Below are 13510 nucleotides of genomic sequence, written 5' to 3'. Positions count from 1 at the left end.
ATGGATTTCCCAACAGACAAAATCTGAATCCCTTAATTGAAATATGGACAGAATCCATATTTGATGAAAAAATATAAAATAACGACAGATATTCGATAAAATTAGGGTTTTGCATTTTCAAACTAAAAAAAAGTAATTCTTATAAAGGTTTCACATTTTGATAGATTATTATCTTTCACCTTTAATACTGCAAATGAAACACTCTGCTAATGTAATCAGATTACAATATGCTTGTCAATAAATAGGTCAAAGTATATTTTACAATGTGTAAATGATTTTTTGACGTCACTTCATTTGTTAATGACAATTCTGTGCTTGATTTTTTTTATTGTGTAACAACAAAAACTCTGTTTGAACTCATTCTTTTCTGTAAAGGTCACATTTTTTTAACAGTTAAAAGTGCACAAAACAACATTTTTTTTCAACAGCTGTCCAAAGAACTTTTTCTTTTTTTCACAAGGCATTTCTTTTTCTAAAAGCATTATTATGTTAGCACATAATATTTTCAACTCAGCAATTCATATCATTAACTTGGAATTTTACATATTGAGGCAAAACAAAGGCAGAAAAACTTAATAAAATTTTGTTGCAGAAACTTGCCGTAATGTACAACCACCCCAAATCTTTTATAAACTTCAATATAAACAATTTTATTAAGATGCAACTTTATTCTTAAATTATTACGACTTTAACAATAAATGCACTAAGTTTAGTGAATTACATAAGTTTGAGCACATGACTAAAGGGATATTCTGTACATACAGCAGCTTACAGAGTTCAACAGAATTAGTGGGATTTACAGCCGTAGAAACGTTACATATTTTCCTCAAAGAGGTGATTATTCCTGCTGAAAGAGAGCTGATCATGGAGGACGTATTGGTGGGAGACCTGGACACCATCTAAAGATCATTTTGGTTCAGTGACTTCGTAATTACACAAAGATTCAAAGAATCACCAGGACGTCGTTAGGAAACTGAGCCTGAATCTGCTTTAGAAACACAAAAAAGCTTCTTCTGCCATAAAAGCCTTTGTAGGGATCACAGTAGTCACCATGTGGCCTATTGGCCCCATTGGTCCATTGGACCTATTAGAACATTGGCCTTATTGGCCCCAATGATCCCAATGGTCCCAATGGTCTATTGGTCCCAATGGTCTATTGGTCCCAATGGTCTATTGGTCTCATTGGTCAATTGGTTCATTGGTCCATTGATCCATTGATCCTATTGGTCTAGACACCAGGCTGCTTTATGACAGGAGGCCAGCGGGGGCCATACACGCAATCAGCTTTGATTGTTAAACGTGTATAAAGTTCAATTGAGATTGATGCATATTTTACACACACACACACACACACACACACACACACACACACACACACACACACACACACACACACACACACACACACACACACACACACACACACACACACACACACACACACACACACACATTCCAACCCCCTGCTGTGAGACCTATGAACTGGTGAGCGTAGGTTTTCTTCTATAGTTATGATCCCCAGGGTTGCCAGGCGTTGTACTACATCTGCTGCTGGAATGAGTGAAATTAACTCCTTATGCAACTATTAATGCAATATGATCACCAAGACAGTACTCTGCTGCTGAAATTCTGCAAATTTCCTCTTTGTGGGACGAATAAAGGTCATCTTTATCTGTTAAGATGTTCTACACACAGCGTAACCAGTGTGTTCTTGGAGTTTGAAATAATAAGTGTTGCTCCCTTACTTTGTGAAAGCATTCTGGTTCCATCTTAGGTTCATTTGACTAGAGGTTTAACCTCAACCTTAGTGTATCTTGAAAATCTACAATTAATCATAGTGATTGACAGTGACTGACAGTGATTGATGTTGGTGACCCCCGATTTCCTCTCTTAAACATATTTATTTACTTATTTTATTCTTCTTTTTCATAGTCAGAATCAGAAGTACTTATCCCAAGGGGAAAATACTTGTGTCACAGACATTCAAGAAATATTGCAATTAAAAAGAAACACTAAAATAAGGATTAAATACAAGTTCACACATTACAGAACAAAAATAAAACAAGTTAAAATAAAAATAATACAAAAAAAACATTTATAAACACTAGAGAATGAACCCTATTGGTTGTGGTGATGATGACCTTTGACCTTTCATGCAGCGCCACCATCAGATCAAACTTTCAGTTTTGGAGTTGGTGGATCTGGAAAATCTTTCATTCAAATATTTTCTAATTTGGGGTGCATATTTATGACTCTCACAGTTTGTGACCCCCCTTTCCTCCCATAAACATATTTTACTTATTTGTATCTCCTTTTCTGTAACATGGGTGCTCCTCAATCTCAGATACATTCTCCTCTATGTCACGTTTACTGTGAAAGAGCTGTTCCAAAACCTCACTGACAGTAAACGTTCTCCTACAGACAGAATTCTCATGGGAATATTGTACCCACCCCCATGTCAGGTACTAACTCTAAATGATCAACTCTGTACCTGCAGAGGAACACCAATGCGTGCAATAATTTTATGCTTAATTAAATGAACTCATAAAATTAGGAGGAGTCATGAAATATGAAGCAAAAAAAATGAAGTCAGCTATAATTCTTAGAATGATAGACACTGAATGGTGTCAAATTGACACAAAAGATTAATAGGAGGGTTACATTATCATAGTAGTAGTAGTGTGTGTGTGTGTGTGTGTGTGTGTGTGTGTGTGTGTGTGTGTGTGTGTGTGTGTGTGTGTGTGTGTGTGTGTGTGTGTGTGTGTGTCTTTGATTGTCTGTCTCTGTGGATTGAATCATTTTGGAATCTCACAGCCTTGGTACACCAGGACAAACAGGTCATACATGAAGGACTGTTTCATACCTGTATGTGCTGCTCAGAGGCTGTTTTGTTGTTGTAAATATTTGACCCACACTTCAACTGTGTTGTCTGCAGAGGATAAAGTAAACCCTCATAGTCTTTAAATGACGGCCAATTACCCCCTTACAGTACGTTCAGCGCAGGCTTATCAGTCCACATGTTGTTCACAGCTGCATCACACACGAGATATCTGAACGTTTACAATGATCATATCTTCGACATAAATAGTTTTGATGTCTGAGCTCAGAGCATTTAAACATTAAGGAATGTTTGAGTGTTTGCGTCAGAAAATGTTCCCTCAGTCTGAATCAGACACATGAAAATAAATAGTACGGTACGTAGTAAATAGACGATTAAAGGGGCATCAGATCAAAATCTGTTATCCATGTTTGGTGCAAAGTTGAAACACTTTGTCGGTAAAAGATGAAAGAAATAATTTGCGTTACTTTAATTGATTTTCCCCTCCAGTTGATCCCGTATTTCATTTGCATCTGTCTACCTTCTGTTGCTCCTGGGTCTGCTCAGGGTTGTAGAGACTCTACTACTGCTGACTCTGATGCTTTTTTACAGTGAGGAATGCTTCAGAAACATGCTAATGTAATAGAGAACATGCAAACTCTGCATAAAATCCAAGTCCTTTAAGCTGTCAGACAGAATGTAGTAAAGACAGGATATTTATCAATTCAAAACCTTTAAAAAATATAGATTTAGTATATGGGATTTAGAATACTGGCCGGCAAAGGACTGGCGCCCTGTCCAGGGTGTACCCCGGCCTATAGCACCTGATAACAGCAGGAAAAAGGCACCAGCAGACCCCCGCGACCCCTAAAACGGAGCGAGTACCGTAGATTGTATTGTTGAATGATTTTGAATATATATTCCCTGTACATTTCATAATGTCAATTATATTAGACTAACAATTACATATTGTAGTTTTTATTTTTCTGTTCATATACAGTATATATATGTTTGGTCGAGGACTTAAATGCGTTAATTGTGATTAATTAATAACGCACTTAAAAAACAGTTAATTTTTTTCACTCCAAACAGAATGGAACCTTTCTTTCCAGTATTTACACTTAACACTGATGCACCGACCACAACACAATAAACAGGAGAACCAAAGGAGAAGTTGTTGTTGTGCTTCATGGGCGTTAATTTGAGTTTAAAAAAAACACTGGATGGAAAACTAAAGCCCAGTTGTGTTTGAAGGTCACCAAATATTTTCTAGCTTCAGCTAGCACCTCAATGCTAACATGTAGCATCTAGCACCTCAATGCTAAACATGTAGCAGCTAGCACCTCAATGCTAAACATGAAGCAGGTAGCGCCTCAATGCTAAACATGTAGCAGCTAACACCTCAATGCTAAACATGTAGCAGCTAATACCTCAATGCTAAACATGTAGCAGCTAACACCTCAATGCTAAACATGCAGCAGCTAACACCACAATGCTAAACATGTAGCAGCTAGCACCACAATGCTAAACATGTAGCAGCTAACACCTCAATGCTAAACATGTAGCAGCTACCACCTCAATGCTAAACATGTAGCAGCTACCACCTCAATGCTAAACATGAAGCAGGTAGCGCCTCAATGCTAAACATGTAGCAGCTAACACCTCAATGCTAAACATGTAGCAGCTAATACCTCAATGCTAAACATGTAGCAGCTAACACCTCAATGCTAACATGTAGCATCTAGCACCTCAATGCTAAACATGTAGCAGCTAGCACCTCAATGCTAAACATGAAGCAGGTAGCGCCTCAATGCTAAACATGTAGCAGCTAACACCTCAATGCTAAACATGTAGCAGCTAATACCTCAATGCTAAACATGTAGCAGCTAACACCTCAATGCTAAACATGCAGCAGCTAACACCACAATGCTAAACATGTAGCAGCTAGCACCACAATGCTAAACATGTAGCAGCTAACACCTCAATGCTAAACATGTAGCAGCTACCACCTCAATGCTAAACATGTAGCAGCTACCACCTCAATGCTAAACATGTAGCAGCTAGCATCTCAATGCTAAACATGTAGCAGCTACCACCTCAATGCTAAACATGTAGCAGCTAGCACTTCAGTGCTAAACATGAAGCAGCTACCACCTCAATGCTAAACATGTAGCAGCTACCACCTCAATGCTAAACATGTAGCAGCTAGCACCTCAATGCTAAACATGTAGCAGCTACCACCTCAATGCTAAACATGTAGCAGCTAGCACTTCAGTGCTAAACATGAAGCAGCTAACACCTCAATGCTAAACATGTAGCAGCTAACATGCTGGTATAATTTCTTATTTAAGACAAAATGATGTTTTTACTTTAGCACTCTATCATCTGGTTTATGCACTTTAACTACAAATGGTCACTTTATCACTGGTCTGTGTTCAGATAAATGTCTTATTTTTTTTATGCTGCTGATTTTGGTGTTTGGAGTTTTTCTTTTTTTTAAAAAAAAAAAGAAAAAAAAGTTTTTTCTGTTGTACACAACATGAACCTGTCAGAGAAAACAGATGGAAACTAGCCTGTGGCTACAATCTGGCACATTTACATGTTTGTCCACTAATGTGCATTGTCCCTTGTCACAAATATATATTATATATACATATATACAGTAATCCCTAAAATATGTGGAGAAACAGAGTTTTTAGTCAAGGTTTACAGAGTTAAATTAAATGAGCCGTTTTGCTGCCGTCATAGATTATAAGAAAAAAACTAAAAACAATCCATTGCAGTTTGGTGACAATTTGAAAACTAATGAAGCTTTTAAACAGATTTTAAACAGAAAACTGTTTAAATCACATGGTTTTTATTGCCAAACTTTATTATGCTGGAGACGCAAATTAAAACTACTGATCCCAATAAAAATCTGTTAAGAAGTTCCACCCAGGTACACACACACACACACACACACACACACACACACACACACACACACACACACACACACACACACACACACACGCACTCACACACGCACACACACACACACACACACCAAGCTTCTTAACACACACACGCCAGGAGTTCTCACACACACACACGCACACACACGCACACACACACGCGCACACACGCACACAATATGTGACCACCCCTCCCCTCTCTCTCTCTCTCTCTCTCTCAGAAGCTTGGTGTGTGTGTGTGTGTGTGTGTGTGTGTGTGTGTGTTTCTAAGTGGAGCTGAAGTGCTGCCTTCATCAGTAGACCTATAACTACAGACTGGAGAATACACTGTGATCGCTTTTTGCTTTTTAAGACTTTACAAACACTCACTGAACAGTTTTGGTTCAGTTCTATTTTCTTTTTTGCCTTTTTACCGTTTCAATCAATGGATTTACAGATACTGAAAAACTACATTGATCTTATTTGATTTAGATAATTTGTATGTAGTTTGAGCATCAGGTGATTGTACTGTACTTATAATTATAAGCCACATGGATACGTTGGATTTGTTCTTATTGCCGTGGAAAGAAAGTGAATTTGAGGAAATGGAAAGAGTCGCCAGAGGCTTGTTGGGTTCAGGTAGATGCAGATGCAAACCTGGAATGTTCTGAACATTGGTGGAATTTCTTTCTGGCAGTGAAGAAGCAAATGGGACAGGTGAGTTCATTGTCATCCATCCATCCATCCATCCATCCATCCATCCATGCATCCATCAGGACATCTTCTCATGTCTTCAGGCTCACTCAAACAGATTTGGTTGTTTTGCTACTTTTACTGGTTCTTTGGAGGAGATTCTCTGGTTAGATGTTACGTTCCCCATACCCTACTAAGTTGTGATACCAACCCAAACAAGCTGATGACATGTGGGCTGTTGAATTGACCTGAACTGTTTGGATCAGATCCAGAGGGTTAAGAACCTAACCCTACCCTGTGTGGCTCTGATTTCCTGATGATTTGGGAGTTATCAACCAGAGTTCCTGGTTTTAAGGTTTTGATTTCATCACCTGAGAACAGTAGTTCTGTGTTCCTACGTTAAACTGATATTTTCAGCCATCATCACATGTAGGTGTAAAGAGTACTCAAGGAAAAGTACTGTTACTGGATTGAAATTATACTCAAGCACAAGTAAAACGTAGCTCAATTAAAAAGTAGTCAAAGTAAAAGTTACTACGGGAGTTACTTTCACCCAATAATGTTATCTTTGGTAATAAAAGATATTCAATCTTTTCACAATTGGAATTCATTTTTAAATAAAATAATGCCAATAAATTTTGTTCAAATGAAGTAAAAAATGATGAGACTCTAAGTACAGCTACATTTATGAACTCAGTGCCATGTGGGCAACAACATATACAGTAGGTAGAAAAACCACAATCTGAACCCAATAAAGTGGCTTTGATCAGAAATAATACGACTAAGAACATATGGAATATGTTCAATGTGCTTTCATAAACTGAAAGATAAGAATAATAAAAATAATAATATTCATTTACCCAATAAGACCCATTTCCTCAGCCTAATAATCAGAAAGACAAAACAACAATCATTATGAGGAAGTCTCATGACGGAATTTCAAATTAAAACATTTTTATGTTTGTAACCCCATTTTGAGTTTTATTTTGGGTAAATCAAGAATAAATTCGAAATGTGGAAAATAAAGTTGAAATTTTGAGATTAAAGTAAAAATTTCAAAAATGAACTAAAAATACAAAATCGTGACAAAAGTCAAAGGTTTGTTCATAACTTAAAATCTACGGAATCTGACAAAGGCCAATTCACCATTTATGACAACAAACTGCACATTGTGGCGTCTACAAAATGCCGTGTATCAATGAATGCGTTAGACTATACTTCAAAGTTGGGTTTAATTTGTACTTTAATCTCGACATTTTGACTTTATTCTCGATTTACCCAAAATTATTTTCTCCATCAAAATTGGCGCCAAATCCTCTTTCGTAAAAAACAAAGTGACAAATGCTCCATCTACTGCATTTCATTTGAACCAGATTTATATTTGAGTATAGGATACAGTTATTTATTTGTGTGATGTGTATTTGAAAAGTAATAATAATTCAAAGCATTTTAAAAATACAATTTTAATCTGTTTTTACCCGTAATTTTTTTTTTTTTTAAACAATTATTAGACATTTCAGGAGACCCCATCTTATTTCCAGGTGACCCCACATGGGGTCCCGACCCTAAGTTTGGAAAATGCCATACTAGGCAAGGCAAGGCAAATGTATTGTGGCAGTTCAATGTTCTTTACATGATTAAAAAGTGCAACAGAAAACATTTAACAGCTAAAAGATCAATATATATCTTTCCTCATTCATTCCTTGAATATTAAAATATAGAAATATATCAGAGCCAAACTGAACTGGCCACAGACCTGAATGAATGATAACATTTCCATTTATGATTGGGTGCCAGTTGGCATCGTACCAGCAACCAGCCGTACACGACAGCCTTTTTCTTCTTCTTCTTCTTCTCTTTCAGAACGCTCATGGACTCCAAGTCTTGTTTTTTTTGTGTCTCACTTTGTTTCAGCCTTAAATCCTTTAAATGCTTGTCATTTATTTCTGCCAAGAGCTCCTTCATTTTGACAGCGTGCACGTGTGTGTGTGTGTGTGTGTGTGTGTGTGTGTGTGTGTGTGTGTGTGTGTGTGTGAAACTGTCACTTTGTCACTTTCCCACGTTGCTATTGCTTCAATAATGTGACTCTTAAAAAACTCTTGAGCCTTTAGTTCTAAACATTGACCACGGTTACATGATGTTTTTAATTCTGAATAAAATTATTCTGAATTAAAATGTTCTGCTTCGTGTTTACGTGGAAATAATAATTCTGAATTGAGGTTTTACATGGAAAACACGCTTATTCGGCTTTATTTAATTCCGCTTTTGGCCTGGGGGTTGGGAAGGGTTAATATTTTGTTTTATTTTATGAACTTGTATGTTTTAATATCTGATGATTGCCTCTTATCAAATACTGTTATTTTATTTAATAATATGTAAATAGAAGTGTGATATGTTACATTTTTCACTGTACATTTTATTGGTATTCTTTTAGGGTGACATTTCATTCTTTGAACAGATGAAAAATAGCCTTCTCGCTAAATCTGTATGAAGATTAATGTACACTGTTAAATAAATGAATAAGTAAATAAAATAAATTAGAATTGGAATAAACCAGCCACTTATTTCAGATTTAAGTTTAATTCAGGAAGGCCATTTTCATTCAGAATTAAGTAATTACACGTCAGTTTAAATATGATTTAATATTTATTCTCATGTAAATGTGGCCAGTATGAGCTTGTCCTTCGTTTTACTTTAATTTACATGTATTTTAGGAGAAAATTAATGATAATGATATATTTACTGTATGTTTGCCTCTAAGGTGACCTTTTAGTTGAGGGGAAAATTAGGTAATGGAGCAGCTACATCACTTTTAAAATCTTGACATATTCCACTTGTGTTAGAAGTTGTCGGTACAAGTCTACAATCTGCTGATGTTGATGTGTTACCACTGTCCTTCATCGACCCTCTACACCTTCAATAGAAGCTAAATAGACTTATTTTCTTTTATGCAATGCTTTCCTTAATTTTGTAACTATGAGTCAAACATTTCTTCACTTGGGCTCAATCCAAACCTGCCAAGTTAGATTAGACGTCCAACATTTCCAGTCCCTCTGCCCTGCAGCGTACATGTACAGACACAACGTTCTGTCCCTGGATCTTTTCCCAAACTTCATGCTACAGAAACAAGCTACATGCCAACTCTGAAGCTACTGGTATCAAAATAGTTTTTTTTTATATCAGTATTAACATAGATTAACACTAGCTCAGTTTAATTGAATGTATTTGCTGCATGTGTCAGAATGTATGGTTGAGAATTGTGTAAGGAATTCATCAGACTTCTGGAAAATACAGGTAATAATGGGATTCATTGACAGAATGAGACAAGGTTGTATCTATGGAATAGACAACAAGTTATTTTATCATTGTCAAGTAATGGCGTGATTCCACTTCTGATCTGAGAGGCAGTAAAAATTCACAGTAGATTTCACCTCACCTATCAAATTACAGCTTTTTCACAGACTATTTGTTGAAATTATTTTTCTACCTAACACCTAACCCTACCTAACCATCTAACCCTACGTTAGCCAAACCCCAAACCTTGACTCTTCCTAACCTCTAACCCTACCTAACCCTAATCCTAACCTCTAACCCTACCTAAAGCTAACCCTAACCCTAACCCTAATCCTAACCCTAACCCTACCTAAAGCTAACCCTAACCCTAACCCTAATCCTAACCTCTAACCCTACCTAAAGCTAACCCTAACCCTAACCCTAATCCTAACCTCTAACCCTACCTAAACCTAACCCTAACCCTAACGACTAATCCTAACCTCTAACCCTACCTAACCCTAACCCTAACCCTAACCCTAACCCTAATCCTAACCTCTAACCCTAACCCTAACCCTAACCCTAATCCTAACCTCTAACCCTACCTAAACCTAACCCTAACCCTAACGACTAATCCTAACCTCTAACCCTACCTAACCCTAACCCTAACCCTAACCCTAATCCTAACCTCTAACCCTAACCCTAACCCTAATCCTAACCTCTAACCCTACCTAACCCTAACCCTAACCCTAACCCTAATCCTAACCTCTAACCCTACCTAACCCCACGAGATCTCTCCACCTAACCAAAAACATGCCAACAAAGCTCCAATAGGTGTCATAATTTACCAAACAACACTTAATGTCATGTCAATGACAGATAAAAACAGCGTAATATCAGCCTTATGGATAAAACTTCAAGTCAATTGTTACCAGTATTACATCAATGTATGTTTATACTGTACATGTCTATGACACTAATTTGTTGTGTTGGTTTCAGAAGATCTTTTTCTTCCAAACAAATGTTATCAATGTAATTTTAGAAAATAAAACACAAAAAGGTAAACATAATTTGGTAAAATAAACATGTTGAAGGGACACATCATCAGTGGTGTAACCTGAGGTCATTGGGTGTTCCAGGTCTTTCAACGTCAGAAACTCTCACCCAGGAGACCCGACCAGTATCCGACTCTGGCCGGTGTCCCAGCCAGGGTTTGAACATCTTGATCTAAAGCCATTCACTGCATTTCCTCTTTGCCAATGCATTGGTGCGGTAGAGCCAAAGTACAGTAAGACTTCCTTTCCCTTCACGGGCCTCTTTGATCAGGTGTATCACCACATCTGTGTGCTCCAGACATCCTGGCACTCCAGGGGTCCCACGCTTCTGAACAGAGGTGACGATGTAGCTGTTCTTCAGCAGGAACTCTGTTAGTCGTGACATGATGTTAAAAAAGATCTTGCCTTCGACACTTAGCGTCTGATGGTCTTTATGTTTTTGGTTCTTGGTTACAGTTCTTCCTTGTGGATCCACACTTCCTCTGCACACCTCCATTGGCCTGACACTTTTCCCCTGCACCAGATCACCCTCAAGGTCTTCCAAAAGTCCTGAAGGAGTTGTGGTCAGAGCTTGAACACAGGGTATGGAACACCACCTGGGCCTGGGGCTAAAACTGTTCTGACTCTTTTCACAACCTCCTGAACCTCCGTCCATCTGGGCACCCTCATTACAAAGTTCACTGTTGGAGGTTGTGGGCTCTAAGGGCCCCCTGTGGTCTCTCTCTGGGTCTCTGATGTTACTGCTACACTGGTCCCCCAGCAGCCTCTTGGTGAAGGTGAAACGGTTGGAGATGAAAGCCATGAAAGCTTAATTTAATGATATTTTCTATTTGTTTTGTTGTTTTTGGGCCTTTTGGCTTCAGGCCTGATGTTGACATGTAGTTGTTTTATTTTCCTTATATTGTCTTTCTGTGTCTCAGTTTTTACCTTCTATAACAGGGTGTCAAACTCATTTTAGTTCAGGGACCAAACATAAAGTAGTTTCATATTAAGCGGGTTGCAGATTTTAGGCGGGAAAACAAGCGATTTCAACAATAATTTCCTCAACTTTGCCTTTCGACGATGATGATACATAAAGTATATACAGACAATATCCAGGCAATAAGTGACATATATCAGACCCTGCAGGATTTTCTCTTCATTAGTTTTGTGACACATTTTTATTACATTTTTGGAAATTCTGAGAAATAATTTCAGGAAAATTGAGTCCTTTGAACAATTTGATTTTTAAAATGACTGCAGTCAAAAATTACAATCCTCCAAAAATTGTTGAGTTTCATTAAATTGGTGTATTTAGAGGGGCTCTGCCCAACAATCCACCACAGATCAAAATACGCGACTGTAGAACGTATCAAACCAAACGCCATTAAACCATTATAAAGAGTTTCAAACTTTCTACGCTACCTGGGATTCTCCCTCTCCTCTTCCCACATGTTCCATTTCATTCTTCATCATCATCCATCCGTCCATTGCTTTCCACTTGTCATTTCTCTGTATCAGAGAAGCTTCCAGTAGTTGGTCACAGGCCAGAGGAACGAACGGTTCCATGTGCAGGAAAAACAATTGGCTCCTTTCTCCTCATCACAATTTCATTCCCTCCCTCCATCACATTCTGTTTTTTTGTTTTTTTCTTCAACTATATGCATGTGAGAAGACTCGAGGGTCCACGGGCTTCAGTTTTCATCATATCTCTCACTTATTCTTCTATTTGCTCCTGTCTTTCTCTGCACCGTCATGTATTGTATTTAGATTTTATACCATTGCATCATTTATTCCATACTAGGTTTCTAGATTCTACCTGTTCTACTGTCTATTCTGTAAGTGCGTGTCCTGTCCCTGATCCGGCTCCTTTAATCATTCCATTGTTTCTACCTTTTCCATGTTCCTGCTCACATCTTCTGTCCCTATCTAACTCTCTTTGTCTCTTTGTGCGTCGCCTCCTTTTGTCTTCCTGTGCCTGACCTGTGTAAGTGGAGGGCTACAAGTTAAACTGCTGATATCCATTCATTCATTAGTGCATGCAGCACTGTAGGGTTGCACTCTAACCCCACTCCGCTAAAGCCCATCTCGCCCTAGAGGCGGTCCGCTTTGTCTGCCCGTCTCCATTTCGGCTGCTTTTTGACAGGACGGCTTGTCCAGCCCAGCCTACCCCCCCACCCCCCACCCCACAGATCCCAGCTTCTCTCTCTCTCTGTCTCTGTGTCTTATTCTTTATTTAATCCACTCCCTCTTGGCATACTGCAGCGCTGTGTCTATTCAAGCTGAACTGAATGCAAGTGTCAGCAGGCGCAATGGCTGTTTATTAAGAAGCCTTATGGAACTTCTGTGCAGCTTACATAGAAGAATGTGTACCTCGTTTTTCCCTCACATACTAACGTACACACCCAAGGTTGTTCAGGCCTTGGTGGTGAGATGATAACGTGCTAAGGGTTAAAACAGTTTCCACACTTCATGATGGGAAATTTTAGAAGATACACACCCATAACACAAACCCACACACACAACAAAGCTTCATAGGCAGAGTTTGAGATTCTTGACAGAGAAAGCAAAAATTAAATAAATAAATAAATATATATATATGTATATATAGACCATCTCAAGATTTGCACCAACCACAATGTGTGTAAATGCGTCAATGCATCGTTTAATGTTGTAAATTCATGATAAAATCAGGCTGGCGGCCATTTTCTGCTTTATTTTTGCTGTAGTCCCATAAACTGCTGCAATCCAAGGTGCATTAA

General features: G+C 38.1%; 1 protein-coding gene across 4 annotated transcripts in view; it reads left to right on the top strand.

The window, feature by feature from the left end:
* Window positions 1-13510, top strand: part of sema3b (sema domain, immunoglobulin domain (Ig), short basic domain, secreted, (semaphorin) 3B) — a 92031-nt gene that overhangs the window by 42844 nt on the left and 35677 nt on the right. Inside the window, exons 1-2 of one of the 4 annotated variants that reach the window (XM_028453954.1) lie at window positions 6044-6468; window positions 11226-11351. The exons of 1 other annotated variant lie outside the window; for it this stretch is intronic. The gene's annotated coding sequence lies outside the window, so the exon portion shown is untranslated. Of the gene's footprint in view, window positions 1-6043; window positions 6469-11225; window positions 11352-13510 lie in introns of those variants that run through there. 2 more of the 4 variants (XM_028453953.1, XM_028453956.1) reach the window with 2 other exon arrangements.

This window comes from Gouania willdenowi, chromosome 7, assembly GCF_900634775.1.
Source record: "Gouania willdenowi chromosome 7, fGouWil2.1, whole genome shotgun sequence".
NCBI classification, from domain to species: Eukaryota; Metazoa; Chordata; class Actinopteri; order Blenniiformes; family Gobiesocidae; genus Gouania; species Gouania willdenowi.
The sequence above is the reverse complement of the archived record's forward strand: the minus strand, read 5'-3'. Positions and strand labels throughout refer to the sequence as shown.